At 37.9% G+C, this 15,076-nt stretch overlaps 1 pseudogene; it reads right to left on the bottom strand.

The window, feature by feature from the left end:
• Window positions 1-7,807: 7,807 nt before the first annotated feature.
• On the bottom strand, window positions 7,808-13,396 carry LOC101083624 (annotated as a pseudogene).
• Window positions 13,397-15,076: the final 1,680 nt, after the last annotated feature.

Raw genomic sequence — 15,076 nt, 5'->3', positions numbered from 1 at the left:
TGGATTAAACAGGATGCATTTGCAACGGTAGGTTGAGGTGGGGATTTTATTGCTATGCGGGGAAAATATGTTGTCAGCCTTGCTGGGAAGTCAGAGGGTCAGCAGAATGACCCATGCACATCTATAATCAGAATTTTATTGTTGCCCTGGGATTTGGACAGCAAATAGAGACAGTTATGAAGCCTTTTTTGTGAACACAGTATGTCCACCTTAAATGAGCCGAGATAAGTGTAGTAATATTCCGTACCTTCCCAGAAAGGGGTCGTGTTACGCTTAGGGCTCCAAGATAGAAGCTAACACTGTAATGGGGCAGATCTTTTTTTTTTTCCTCCTCTCTTTCTTTTACAACTGTGGCTCAGCAATATTGCAAAGTTGGTTGCTTAATTACTCCTTTATGAGTCTCCAGGGTAGGTTTCTTTTCACAGAGCTTTCAGAAGAAATGGAAATAGAAATGACTGTCTCACCCACTTTTTTGTTGTGAAAAATAAGAAATGAGCAGTCACCTCAGCCTGTAAAGTAGCTAACAGGCAAATCTGTTTCATACAACAGGGCTAGAATTTGATAGTCTTGTAAAGAAAATAATAGTTTAAGGGCAAAATGAACAAGTTCTTTCTCTCATCCACTTTTTTTTCCTCTTTTCTTCCCAAAATGATTGACAGCTCTATTAAATATCTCCTTGGCTAACCGGGAAGACAAATGGTTTGTCACAGAGATTGCTTATCCTGGAAGACATTAAACCTTTGTCTACCAGACTGGATGTGCTGTCAGTGGGGGCGAGGAAGGTAACTTGTTAGGATCTGAGTCCTGCCCTCCTTTCTGTACCCAAATAGAGAATCCCATTTCCTATGGTGGGGGCTAGCTAACTCCAGATGCTCAGATCTTTTCTTGGGGACTTTGAAGTAAGCATGAAGGGTAAAAACTGTCATTTTGAATTATTTGTAGGCTATGATTTAAAGCGGTGTGTCCTTTTAATGATTTGAAAACCACTTGCAATGTAGTGCCATGTAAGAATACTTTGAACTTCCTAGAATTGAAATACTTTCTCCCAATAATGTTTCATATTACAATTTCAAAATATAAAATCCCATCTAAGTCCCTATTATATGCTAAGGAAAATGTTAATAAATTATGTAGCTTATTCTCTCTCTCTCATTAACTATTGCCCCTCTACCACCCCACTCCTCAAACAACTACCACCAGCCAGAATATAAGTTCCAAGAGAACAGAGTTCTTTTGTCTGATTTGTCAATACCTGCTTCCTCTGCTTAGAATTGAGCCCAAGACTTAATAAGTGAAAATATTTTTGAATAAATTATTCCCATACAATTAATAAGGAGTGTGTTGGTTGTATCTTACTCAAAGTCACAGAGCCACATGGAGTTGAATTCCGTTCTCAGCCTGGGGCAGAAAAAGAAGGTGTTTCTTTTTTGATACTCACGAAAACAACACAGGTGCTGGCAGCCCTTGTACCAGAGAGTCTCTGAGCAGGAGTGATCAGCTCAGTTCTCTTGATTTAACAAACTGTGGAGGCAGGAGGCCACACAAGTCCTGTATGACTTCAGCCATGCTTTCTCTGCTATATCAACAGAGAAGTATTCACTTTTTGGTCAGTGCTCTGTACCCATTTCAGAGTTATAAGGTGGTGGGGAGGTACCAGTTCTCTTTGGAAAACTAGTCAAAGCTCAAAGCTCTAAACCCTCTCCAGACACACACACACACACACACACACACACACACACACACACACACATTTCTGCACAATTTTTTAAAGTTCACAAAAGGACCTGAAGCAAAGATTAAGAATGCTTGACTTAGACATTACTCTTGTATAATTATCACTTGTGCTTGTTGTGAGCCAGTTTGGAAATTGTACTAGAACCCCTCCTTTTTCTAATAAGCACCTATACTTGATTTTTAATGTAGAATCTGAAAATAGGTTTAATGTTTCTCAGTAGCTCTGGAAGCCTTATGGGAGAGGGTTCAGGTTTTCCATTGGTTCCTTGTCCCCTGGTCAACTCCTGTTACTCTTACCATCCTACAGTGAGCACTGAGAAGTACACTTTTCAAGGGCAAATTTTATTCATCATAGCACTGCTAGTTTTGAAGCATTCTTCTTTTTGTCTGAAACAGTGCAGCCATGATGTCAGAAATGTGACAGTTAGTTCCAAACATAGGTAACACAGGGAAATTCATTAATAATAAAATGGAAGATATGTACCTAATTTTAATAGGTAAATTTAGCTTTAAAATCTCAGTAGAGATTTTTAGTATTTGAAGATAAAATCTATTCATGAATGTATTATCTCTTTGGATTGAACATTCAACTTTTGTTTCTAGGAATCTAAATGAATAAAATGATAACAAACTTTTAAAAGTTGGAAAACATTTATGAGCTGGACTTATGTTCTTAAGACCTGATTTATTGACCTAATAATTGGTCAGAAGTACATCTAGCCAAGGAGGCTACTTCTGATCTAACAAGGAAAATAAGGATATTTGCCACAGAACTTCATGGTTGCCATTGAGAAAATCTCCCAAGTGGTAAATAAAGGATATTACTAAGAAAATTCTTACTTAACAATCCACTGGAATTTTGTCTAATGTCTTTTTAGAACGAGTTGTTATTCACAAAGAGAATTATAGAGTGATGTTCTTGCTAAGCAAATTTCTGTTTGATTCAAGATAAATGATTACTTTCATCGTGGCATTTCCTGGTAGCTTCATTATACCCACGTGTAAAGACCATTTCCTGGACAATAGTTACTTCATTTGCTTATATCTTAAATGGCTCATGGATTTTTCACCTCTTATTTAAATCTCTTAAATGCAAGTTGTAATATAGCACATAAATGAAATGAGAATAAGGTCTTTAGCAAAGTATTTTCTACTAACAAGTGTAATGATCATGTGTTTTTGTTCATTTGTTATCTAAATCCTAATTGCATTTCTACCCTGAATCTTGACACAGTAATTTGTATCTCAATGCATTCCTAATTTAAGCATTAAAAATAAAAGCAAAATCTGTTTTTGGTTCTTGAATAAAAAGCACCATAGCACCATAATTGTAATTAGTGACAAACAGTGCTGTAGTTTTCTTATTATAGTGATAGATAAATACTATAACTGCATTGCTGTCTCCTAAATGAAGTATAATAAGCTCTGTCAGCACAAGATGGTTCTCTTTTAGATATGAATACATTTTGCCCCATAAAACCACAAAATCCATTTTTGCTGCTATTAATTTCTTGATTATTTATTATACAGAAGACATTTAAATCATATTCCATGAGATAGCTTCACATTGTCCTGCATCCTTTGGTCCCAGAGATTTTTCTCCCTTCCCATCAATGCATACTAGCTATGATAATAGAAATCTAGTCAATTCGAGTATTAAAAACAAGCATAGAAGTTAATTGATTGGAAATGGCTGTTGGTCCTATTCTTGAGATCATCTAACCTCATCTTTTTCTTTGTTAATGTACTATTGTTCATTGCCTGATTTGTAGGGTAGAGTGGTAACTTGCCTACACAGAGATGAAATAATGACAAGAACAGTCTCCTCTGGCTATAGTATAATTTGTCACTAATTTAAAAGTTATATCCAAACAGGTTATTCAATCACTGGTGTGTGGAGACTCGACCTCAAGCTGTTATGCATTCCTTGATTCTGGGTTGAGACATCCTTTCTTCTACCAGGCCCTTGGGAATATCATGGGGTCATTAATTTTCAGTTTGCTTTAACAGCAAGATTTCTCAGGCTCACAAAAAGGGAATTGAACTCTGTGCCCCTTAGTAATTTGGTTCTTTGTGTTTGGGATTGAGGGCAGGGGAATACATTGGAATGCATTTACATCCAATCAATATTTATTGCTTATACAATATGGTAAGGTAAAACCTGGCTGCAATTAAGCCACAGGCTGTTAGAATCTTCCCAAATTCTGTTATATGAGCAACTGGAGGAAAAATGAATAAAGGTGCAACCCCACACCTTAGAGTTTCTTTACAGAGATCAAAAGGGAGCTCGTAGAAAACACCTGGGGTACCATTGCCTCTTCTTCCTTCAGTTTCTCCATCTTCCGTACCCACACACGTAGGCACAGCTTTCTGAGCAATATGTAGCACATACATCATCCCAGATAGCACACAACTTCAGCAAAAAATTACGGCTGCAGAGAGTACATTTTGAACTCTCCCACAGCCGAAAAGCTGTTTACCATAGGATTAGTTGATTGGAGCAGGGGAGATTCAAGCCAGATTCATTCTTCTTGTTTGCATGCCAGGAAGGCAGAGGCCACCCAGAGCCTCCCAGCCCACAGCTGTTTCAGAGAACTACTTTTCTGTTTCTGAGTGCAGAGGTGGTGCCATCTGCACTGCTTGAGGTTTTCTTGTAGGCACATTCTGTACTCTGCTACAGGCTTTTTAATTAACTGAAAGCCAGCTAAAGGGATGCTCATCTATTGAGGCTGGAGAGTAGGAGAAACAAAATCACAGAAGATGAAGAAAATGAAAAAAAGTCTTTATTATCAGAAGACTAATATTCTGCAACAGTACCTTGGATGAGGCCCAATGTTTTGAACCAGCCACCAGGGAACAAGATCAATTGCATAAGGACAAAAACATTTATGCTGTATTAAGAAGGGGAGCAAATCATCATAGTTATGCAAAGCAGGCAGAGCATTATGCTATAGGGCTCTATCCATAAAACATAAGTGTTTGATAATTATCATAAAGGTAAAATGCATTCGCTAAAATAGTGTGCCTTGGAAAGTAGCATGCACCACACAGTTTACTTTTGATTTTGCTGGAGGTGTTTTCTTAAATAGCTCAATTAAAATAATTTTCTCTACTTATGAGTTAAACTCAACATAAGTACAAATCTGTGCATATAATGGCATAATTCAAACCTACATCCATATCTAAGTACCGTAGAAAAAAATTCATAATTCTTTCTTATTGCTTCTGCCAACTCCCTGCCCTGCGGGCCTCCTTCACAATATTCCCTCCCTGCTCCCAATCCAGCAGACTTTCCTCTCCAGCTCTTCTGGGATTTTTCCTGCAGTCTTATAGATGGTTTTCTTTAAGCAGTAACATAAGTTGTTTAAAGGTCAATTTTGATGGAATTCTAATAAACACTTAGTTATTGCTATTAATATTCTGTGTACATAAGTACTACTCATCATAGTTATTCTTTTTTTTCAGTCACCACAAGTGACTCTGAAAAAAAATCTCTGTGCCTGGTCTGATACAACTCTAAGGCAACCGAGTTGCATTTCCTTTTGATTTTTAAAAAAGAGGAAACAAATTGGACCTCTGCAGTCAGATTTAGTCTGTGTAAATAATCCTCACTGTTGATAAGAAAAGATTCCATAATACAGGATTTGTTAGTACAGCAATTTAAATCAGTATTCTTTATCACTGTATTCCTGCAATAAACCAGTGTTTGTTGAACATATTGAAACAAATGAATTATTACTTCTTCATGGGTTTTCATCTTGAATCCCAATTTCAACTCTGGGTTTCAACCCTACCTGTCTAAAGGCTTGTTGGATATTTCTGTTCGTAGTTAGTTAGCACTGCTCTCTCACTTAGCAACACCTTCACCACTAAACCTACTTCCCTTTAAGACTACCCTTCATCCAATTTCCATCACTAATGGGTTGAATGTACCCGCCACCAACATTCATGAGTTTGGTGATTTTCCCCTCTCCCTCTGTTTGTGTTTCATTTGGGTTACTGTCAGCCCGGGTCCTTGAGAGAATGCAGTGAGCACTTCTCTGCTCACCCTTGTTAGACAGGTAGTGTGAATACAATATGAGTTTTTGGTTTTTAAGCATCAAATATTTTGTGGTTCTTTGTTATCACAGAATGATCTAGCCTGTCCAGACTAATATAATCATACTGAATTCTACATAAACAATTTATCTCTCAAGAGTAATGACAATTTAATGTCTTCCTTTTAAATAACCCTATTTTATAGGTTTTTCTTGTCATAGAGCTCTAGCCAAAATCTGCACTATATTATTGAATGAGTAAGGATATAGTGCACACTCTTGTTTTCTTCCTAATTATAAAGAAAATACCATTTAGTATGAGGTTTATCTTGAGCAATTTTGTCAATACTTTTTAGCAGATGAAAATAATTTTCTCTTCCATTCCTAGTTTGCTAAAGGAGTTTATCTTTTTTTTATGATTTAATAAGCTTATATTTTACCGGATACTTTTGCATATTACTAAGGTATTTTATACGACCAAAGAAATTCGCCATAGGCTTTCCTTAAATAACATGCTCCCATTCCTTTTATTAAATCTGAACTATCTGCTCACTTACCAAATGCTAATCTAAACTAAACTTTTTTTTTAATATATATGAAATTTATTGACAAATTGGTTTCCATACAACACCCAGTGCTCATCCCAAAAGGTGCCCTCTTCAATACCCATCACCCACCCTCTCCTCCCTCCCACCCCCCATCAACCCTCAGTTTGTTCTCAGTTTTTAACAGTCTCTTATGCTTTGGCTCTCTCCCACTCTAACCTCTTTTTTTTTTCCTTCCCCTCCCCCATGGGTTCCTTTTAAGTTTCTCAGGATCCACATAAGAGTGAAACCATATGGTATCTGTCTTTCTCTGTATGGCTTATTTCACTTAGCATCACACTCTCCAGTTCTATCCACGTTGCTACAAAAGGCCATATTTCATTTTTTCTCATTGCCACGTAATATTCCATTGTGCATATAAACCACAATTTCTTTATCCATTCATCAGTTGATGGACATTTAGGCTCTTTCCCTAATTTGGCTATTGTTGAGAGTGCTGCTATGAACATTGGGGTACAAGTGGCCCTATGCATCAGTACTCCTGTATCCCTTGGATAAATTCCTAGCAGTGCTATTGCTGGGTCATAGGGTAGGTCTATTTTTAATTTTCTGAGGAACCTCCACACTGCTTTCCAGAGCAGCTGCACCAATTTGCATTCCCACCAACAGTGCAAGAGGGTTCCCATTTCTCCACATCCTCTCCAGCATCTATAGTCTCCTGATTTGTTCATTTTGGCCACTCTGACTGGCGTGAGGTGATACCTGAGTGTGGTTTTGATTTGTATTTCCCTGATAAGGAGCGACGCTGAACATCCTTTCATGTGCCTGTTGGCCATCCGGATGTCCTCTTTAGAGAAGTGTCTATTCATGTTTTCTGCCCATTTCTTCACTGGGTTATTTGTTTTTCGGGTGTGGAGTTTGGTGAGCTCTTTATAGATTTTGGATACTAGCCCTTTGTCCGGTATGTCACTTGCAAATATCTTTTCCCATTCCGTTGGTTGCCTTTCAGTTTTGTTGGTTGTTTCCTTTGCTGTGCAGAAGCTTTTTATCTTCATAAGGTCCCAGTAATTCACTTTTGCTTTTAATTCCCTTGCCTTTGGGGATGTGTCGAGTAAGAGATTGCTACGGCTGAGGTCAGAGAGGTCTTTTCCTGCTTTGTCCTCTAAGGTTTTGATGGTTTCCTGTCTCACATTTAGGTCCTTTATCCATTTTGAGTTTATTTTTGTGAATGGTGTGAGAAAGTGGTCTAGTTTCAACCTTCTGCATGTTGCTGTCCAGTTCTCCCAGCGCCATTTGTTAAAGAGGCTGTCTTTTTTCCATTGGATGTTCTTTCCTGCTTTGTCAAAGATGAGTTGGCCGAACGTTTGTGGGTCTAGTTCTGGGGTTTCTATTCTATTCCATTGGTCTATGTGTCTGTTTTTGTGCCAGCTAAAGGAGTTTAAAAGAGAACTTTCTATCACTTTTATGTACAGAAAATTCAGCAGCACACACTTAGCCCAGTTTGGTGGCCAGTTCTTTAGACTTTGCCTTTTCCAACTTGGTAATGTGAGCCATCAACTTTGGACCCAGGATGCTGTCTCCCCAATAAAGATGGATCTCATCATATCTGTCATTGTCATTGGTCCCAATAGTTTCCATCAGCTTATCCAGAGCTCCTTTGTTTTCCCAGTTAACCTATGTGAAGATGTAGGTCTTCCTGTGGACAGGGTGCCCCAGCCTGGCTTTCCCCTTGATGATGCAGTAGGGAACCCCATCTTATGACACAGCAGGCAGGAAGACAATCAATTCAATGGGATCCACATCATGTGCAATCACTACAGGCTGAGGCTTCTTGTTTTCCACCAAGGTGGTGACAGTATTAACCCCAGCTCAAATGACAGGCAGCCTCTTAGTGGGGACATGCCCTTTGCTGGCAGCTTTCTTCTCAGCCCCAGGGGCCAACAGTCTCTGCTTCTTCTCTTGCTCTATCTCTGGTCTGTATTTGTGAGCCAGCTTAAGCAGTTGAGTAGCTGTTTGGTGGTCCAAAGCCTGGGTGAACTGGTTAATTGCAGGAGGCACTTTTAGACATTTATACAGAATAGTCCTTTGCCACTGCAGCCAGAGGTAGTGGGGTCATTTGACAAAGCGGGTAAGGTCCCTTTTGGGCTGGATGTCCTGTCTGAAGGCAGAATTCTTGGACCTTTTCTCAAACAGGGGAGTGACCACCTTCTTGTTCTCCTGCTTCTTCACGACAGCAGGAATCAGGGCCACCTTTTTCCCCTTAGCCTTCTCTCCTTTTTTTGCATCTTGGATGGCTGGAGGAGACAACTAGACTTTTTTTAAATCATCAGTGGGTTGTCAGATCTTATCAAATGATTTTCCTACATCTGTTGACATGCAGATATAGTTTTTCCTCTTTTAAGTTTTTAATGTGGTGATTTTATTACTTCATTCTTCTAATGTTAAACCAAACTTACATTTCTAGGTTTAATTTAACTATACTATCCTTTAAAATGTATTGCTGGATTCAGTTCATCAACGTTCTTTTAAAAATTTTGTCATTTATAGTCTTGATCAAGATTGGTCTATAGTTTTCCTTTCTTATATTTTCCTTGAGAGGTTTAGGAATCAAGATTACAAAATGAATTGGAAAGTATTCTCTGTTTATCTAGACTCTGGAGAAGTATATATAAGATAGAATGTATCTATACCATGTGTGTATAATTCACAAATGAATAAATATTCATATAGTGGGGTTGAACTAAGCTTTTTTAATGATGAAGGGATGTTGAAATTCTTTGGTGACTAGTGATACACATGAAGCGTATAAATTCCCTAGTTTGACATTTGACACTCTCTACAGTCTAGCTCTAGGCTCTTTTTTCCAATCTTAAGCCTTAGGGGAAAATATTACTCTTGATTTCCATTAGCAATATTCCTTTTCTTTTCCTAAATTTGTAGAACTGGTATTTTAAATCCACAAGAGAGCTTGTATGGTCTCTGGAAAAGTCTTATCCTTTTTCAGATGAATTTATCTGGTCTCAAGAAGGTTGAGTTAGTTTTCCAAAGTCACGTGACTAAAAGAGTCACCCTGTAGGTTCTAACCTTCTTTGTGAAGTTGTCTCTTGTTTTTCTAACCACTTTCCTGCAACAGCAGCATGACTCACCACTGCAGTTATAACACACTATACCAAACTCATCCCCTCTCACAATACATGACTTCCCCAGAAGACTGCTAGTACTTATGACAGTCTGTTATTTATGTGGGTAGAAAATGCAGGGTATGCTATAGACACACAATAACTTGTGGATTGAATGTGCTGTTGAATGCACTGTGTGTTCCATTACACTGTAAACTTCCTGAAGACAAATTCAGTGCACAGAAGGTGTTCAAAACATGTACATTAAGTAAAGGAATGCATGGGATAAACCATATGGTTTGGAATAAACCATGAATAAACATATGAAATAAACCATAAAGTGCTAGAACCAGCCCAGTGATTTTTTTTCTACTCTAGCTTGCTACTCTGTAGACAAAGGACATAAATTCACAAACAATACATATTTGAAACACCTTACTTTATTTTCTGAAAGAGAACTGATTATTCAGGAGTTAACAGGAGAAGAAATTCCCTAAGGAGATTTTTTCTAAAAACAGCCTGTTTCGAAAGGTTGCCTCAGGGATTGTTGTGCTAAATGTTCTCAGCAAAATGCAGAATAACAGGCATCCATGTGCTCTTTGTGTAATCAAAAGGACTGTGCTATTCATGTGTGTGAGTGTGTGTGTGGAACAAAGAAGAATTTATAAATATTTATAAAATATACTCAAAAGTAGTACGTGCTTCCAGAGTTAGAAACGATGATTTGTGCAATAAGATTTAAAGTGTGGTATTTTCTTTAATTAAGCATTTATAAATTAATAACACAACCTAACATGTTCTATTTAAAGTTAAGATTTTATTTTTTATTGGTATTTATAAAACAGCTTTATTGAGGTATCACTGACAATGAAAAACAGTGTAAATATTTAAAGTATACAATTTGAAAAGTTGACATATACACCTTCATGCAACCATGACTACAATCAAGATATGAACATATCAATCATCTCCAAAAGTTTCCTCTTGCCCCTTTGCTATCTCTCCCTTCTCCTCCTATCCCTACCAACTATGTCCAGGCAGCTACTGATCTACTTACTGTCATGAAACATTAGTTTTCATTTCCTAGAATGTTATATAAATGGAGTCATGTGGTATATATACTTTCTTTGTCTGGCTTATTTCAGTAAGGTTAATGACATTGTGATTCATCCATGTTATAGTATATACTAATATTATAATTCTTTTTTTAATTGCTGAATAGTAGTCCATTGTATGGATATACCACAGTTTGTTTTATTCACCTAGTTGATGGCCATTAGGATTGTTTTCAGTTTTTGACACTTAAGATTACTAGATATTAATGCACAAGTTTTTATATGGACACGTATTTTCATTCTTCTTAGAAATACTTAGGAATGGAATGGCTAGATTCCATAGTAAGTGTATTTTGGGGGGAGAGGGTATGTTTTTTGCTTTTCAAAGAAATTACCCAAGTGTTTTCCAAAGTGGCTGCACCACTTTATGTCCCCACCAGCATGCTTAAGAGGTTCAACCTAAAGTTAAGATTTTAAACAACTAAAGTTTATAATGTGCTCTTTGTTTTTTATTAATCTGTGCATTTCCAGAGTACCTATCAGTTATTGAAAATGAAAATGTAATTGAAACACCGCCCTAAGGTTGAGTCATTAATGTTTTTTTAAGGTTATTTGTTTGAGACAAAGAGAGAGCACAAGTGGAGGAGGGACAGAGAGAAAGACAGACAGAATCCCAAGCAGGCTCCTCACCATTAGCACAGAGCCTGATGTGGGGCTTGAACTCACAAACTGCAAGATCATGACCTGAGCCGAGATCAAGAGTCGGACACTTAACGGACTGCGCCACTCAGGCACTCCAAGTCATTAATGTTTTATAGAGGACACAAATGCTGACAAATTTCATGTATTTGGTCATGATCCTCATTATCACCAGGTTGTGAGTCAACTCATGTAGAGATTCTCTAGAGTCACAAGAACAGCATATACCAAGGCCCAGTCAGAGCCTGTGGAAGGTTGAAGAGAAAATAGGATGCAGAAGTATTTGAACTTTGCTTATATTCCAAGGTGACAAGTCTGGATGTTATTCAAGAAATTATGGAGTGGCAGGAATAATATCATTTTATATTGTTTATATGATTGTCAGTGTAGTACAGGGTTATGAAAAGCAGTGTTGTGTAGTGGATAAGATCATGGACTCTGAAATCAGATTGTATGGGTACATACCCAGTGCTGCTTCTTTTAAGCTGCATAACCTTAGGGAATTTCACAGCTCCTTACTTTCTTCATCTACAAATGAAGACAACAATTGTAACAACCTCCTTGGGTTGTTTGGAGGATTGATGAATAATAAATATAAAGCACTTAAGACAATGCCAAGCATACTGAAGCAGCATATATGCTAAGTTGATGATGATGAGAGATGATGATGATGATGATGATGATGATACAGTATTAAAATAGAATTAACATTGAGGTCCATAGTTGGAAGTGGGGAAAGCATTTAGAGAAGCAAAATTTTACCTTAAAGAGAATGACTTTGAATAATGACCAGATATGCTATTATATTTACTCCTTGTCTCTTCTCTTCTGGTCAAACTGGGGTCAGACATAACTCTTGTTAGACAAAGGTGTTGAAATTAAATGTGATTGGAATATAAAATCTGGAATTTAGATGACTGAGATTTGGAATGGACAAGAAAATGTGACCTTACAGTAGCAACTTCTAAGAAGTTCTTTTTATTTCCCCCTATCAAATAGATGTAGGGATTATAGTATATGCTAAGAGGAGAATGACATTGAACAGTGAAGATTTGGGAAATTAATGTGAAGAAATCTTTGTGAAAGACTCTCTTTCTGTCAGCTTCCATCTTAATTAACTCTATTGGAATGGCTGGCAACACAGTTCTTCAAATAGTCCCGAAACACTTGCTCTTAACCATTATGCTACACACGACTGCTGGGGGTGGGGTGTTGAGAGGTGAATAGTTCTAAATGTTTAAAGCAACTAGATCCCTTTTTAGTAAGTTCACTCTGGAACAGTGTGAAACATGGTTTGAAATTGGGAAGCACTGAGAGTAAGTAGTCCAGATGCATGTTCAATAGTCCAAGGTCAGAAATGGTGAAGTTATGGATCATGTCAGTAGAGAAGGAGAAGTATTTTAGGATAATGTTTTGGGTTTGTTGATAGCATCTAAGAATGAGAGAAGTTCATGGGGTAGATGTTGAGAGTGTTAATTTTCCTTAGGAGCACAGAAGTTGAGAGTGTTGTTTGTGTAAGATAATTAGGTGAGAGACATATTAAGTTAGTGTTGTCTGAAGCTGGTCCTATTTGTGATCAATTGAAAATAAATTAGAGTTTCTGAATAGCAGGGGCACATGGGTGGCTCAGTAAGTTAAGCATCCGACTCTTGATTTTGGCTTAGGTCGTGGTCTCATGGTTCATGGAATCGGGGCCCACCCTGCATAGGACTCTGTATTGACAGTGTAGAGCCTGCTTGAGATTCTCTCTCTCCCTCTCTCTGTCCCTCTCCCTCTTGTTCCTCTCTCTCTCTCTCTCCCTCTCTCTCTCAATAAATAAGCATTTTTTAAAGAGAATTTCTGGAAACAAAATGTATGGAGATTTCATCAACCTGGAGCCAAAGGCAAAAATGGATAAAATTACCAAGAGAAAAACATGTAAAACAAACAAACAAACAAATGGAACAATAACAGAAAGCTGGAAAACATTGGCATTCAAAAGGAAGATGAAAAGTAATGTGAGAGGAAAGATGAGCAAATTTTCCTTCAATGACCTCTTCATCCTTCCCTTATATTTTGATGTTCCCAGGGTACCATGTTCAACCCCTGTTCTTTAATGTATATACCTTTGTCTTCAGCTCAGAAGCCAAAAAGCCAACTGCCTACTAGATATTTCCATTTCAGCAGCCCCCACCTGGCAATTCAAACTCCTCCAGGGAGTCCCTCATTTGACCATATTAAGTCCAAAAACTCCTTTTATGCCCCCTCTTTTAGTGAAGTGCACCATCATTCACCTAGTGGCTCAAGTCTAAACAAAGCTCTGGATCATTCTATGGTACTTTCCCTTCCACATTTTCTAAATTTAAGTTTACTGCATTTCAAAAATTCTATACCATTTAGAGCTAACTCACTCCTTCCTCTTATTAACCATAGTAACTCCCTTTTAAGTTAGGCTTTCACATTTATTCATCTGGTTGCTGTGCAGTTTCTTAGTTGTGTATTCTGTCACCTCATCTCCTTCTGCACTTCCCCTGTGATTGTTTATGTCATTTCTCGCATTAAACATAGTATTGATTTCCCCATGGATAAAATTCAAATTCCTTGGAATTGTATATAATGATTCTTCGAGTCTTGGCTACCTATTGATCTTTATCTTTCACAAATTCTTAAGTGTGAAGCCCCTAATATATATACCTTGCTGGTTTGAATTTCAGAATGATCGGATGTAACTGACCATGCATATGTATTTGATTGCTTGAAATGTCTAAATCAGTGGTCATCAATTATGGCCTGTGGACCAAATCTAGGCTGACATCACTTTTATAAGTTTTATTGGAATACATCCATGCCTCTTAATTTACATGTTATATATGGATTCTCTCACACTATGGGGCAGAGCTGAATGATTGTGATAGACATCATCTGCCCCCCAAACCTATAGTGCTTACTCTCTGGCCCTGCACAGAAAAAGCTTCCCTAACTTGGGTCTAAAGTGATGTTATAAATACTAAGGAAACTTGATCCAAAATAGGATTTTGGAAGTCAAGGAATGTTTTTGCAGGGAACTATGCATCAACTTCATATAAGTGCATAAGTTTAAAACAACAACAACAACAAAACTCTGTCTCTCGTATATTATAGGTAGAGCTTATATCTATTGTGTCCTCTTTATACACAAGAGCTGAGATTGTCATGTCATCTCCCAATTTTCCACCCACTCTGACCACATTATTGTCTACTTTGAAAAATCCCTTCATTAATGGCCAGAAATCTGAAACCAAACACTTCAAGGCTTGTGGAAGCTATGGGAAAGGGCTTCACAGACTCCAGTCACAGACAACATGGTTGACTGAGGGCCAAAGGCACTGAGCTCTGATATCCATGGCTGCTTTTACACTGAGGTCATCCTCCCCAAAACTCTTGCCAGCTGATGAGTTCAGTATTGACTCTAAGGGAAACCTGTTCCTAGAAAACACATATTCCTCTGATGCTGACTTTGGCCTGAGGATTCCTTGAAGGCCTTGTCAAACATCCCTTCACTTGCATGGGGTCTAGGATGCTTATACCCAACCTTCCTCTTTCCTTCACTCAGAGACAGACTTGCATCACTACCAACTGCTCTGCCAGCCTTCCGTGCCTCCCTTTCCATTTTTCTTTCATGGGCATTTTCCTACTAAATACTTGCATCTTAGCTCTCTCTAGGTATCTTCTGCTCAAGGGAATTAGATTTTGTTTCCCTTCTCTACAGAGCATGTCTAGTATTTTAACTTTCCCTCATCTTTTCCTCATTCCTCATTCCTCCCCCCTCCCCACTACTTCCAAAAAGAAAATCAACTTTTTTTTTTGTCAAGATGGTTAAAAGTCTATAGTGGAACATTCTTAGTGAAGCAATATAATGGAGACATTCT

The sequence above is a fragment of the Felis catus genome, chromosome D3 (genome assembly GCF_018350175.1).
Source record: "Felis catus isolate Fca126 chromosome D3, F.catus_Fca126_mat1.0, whole genome shotgun sequence".
Lineage (NCBI taxonomy): Eukaryota > Metazoa > Chordata > Mammalia > Carnivora > Felidae > Felis > Felis catus.
This window is presented reverse-complemented; position numbering and strand designations above follow the sequence as displayed.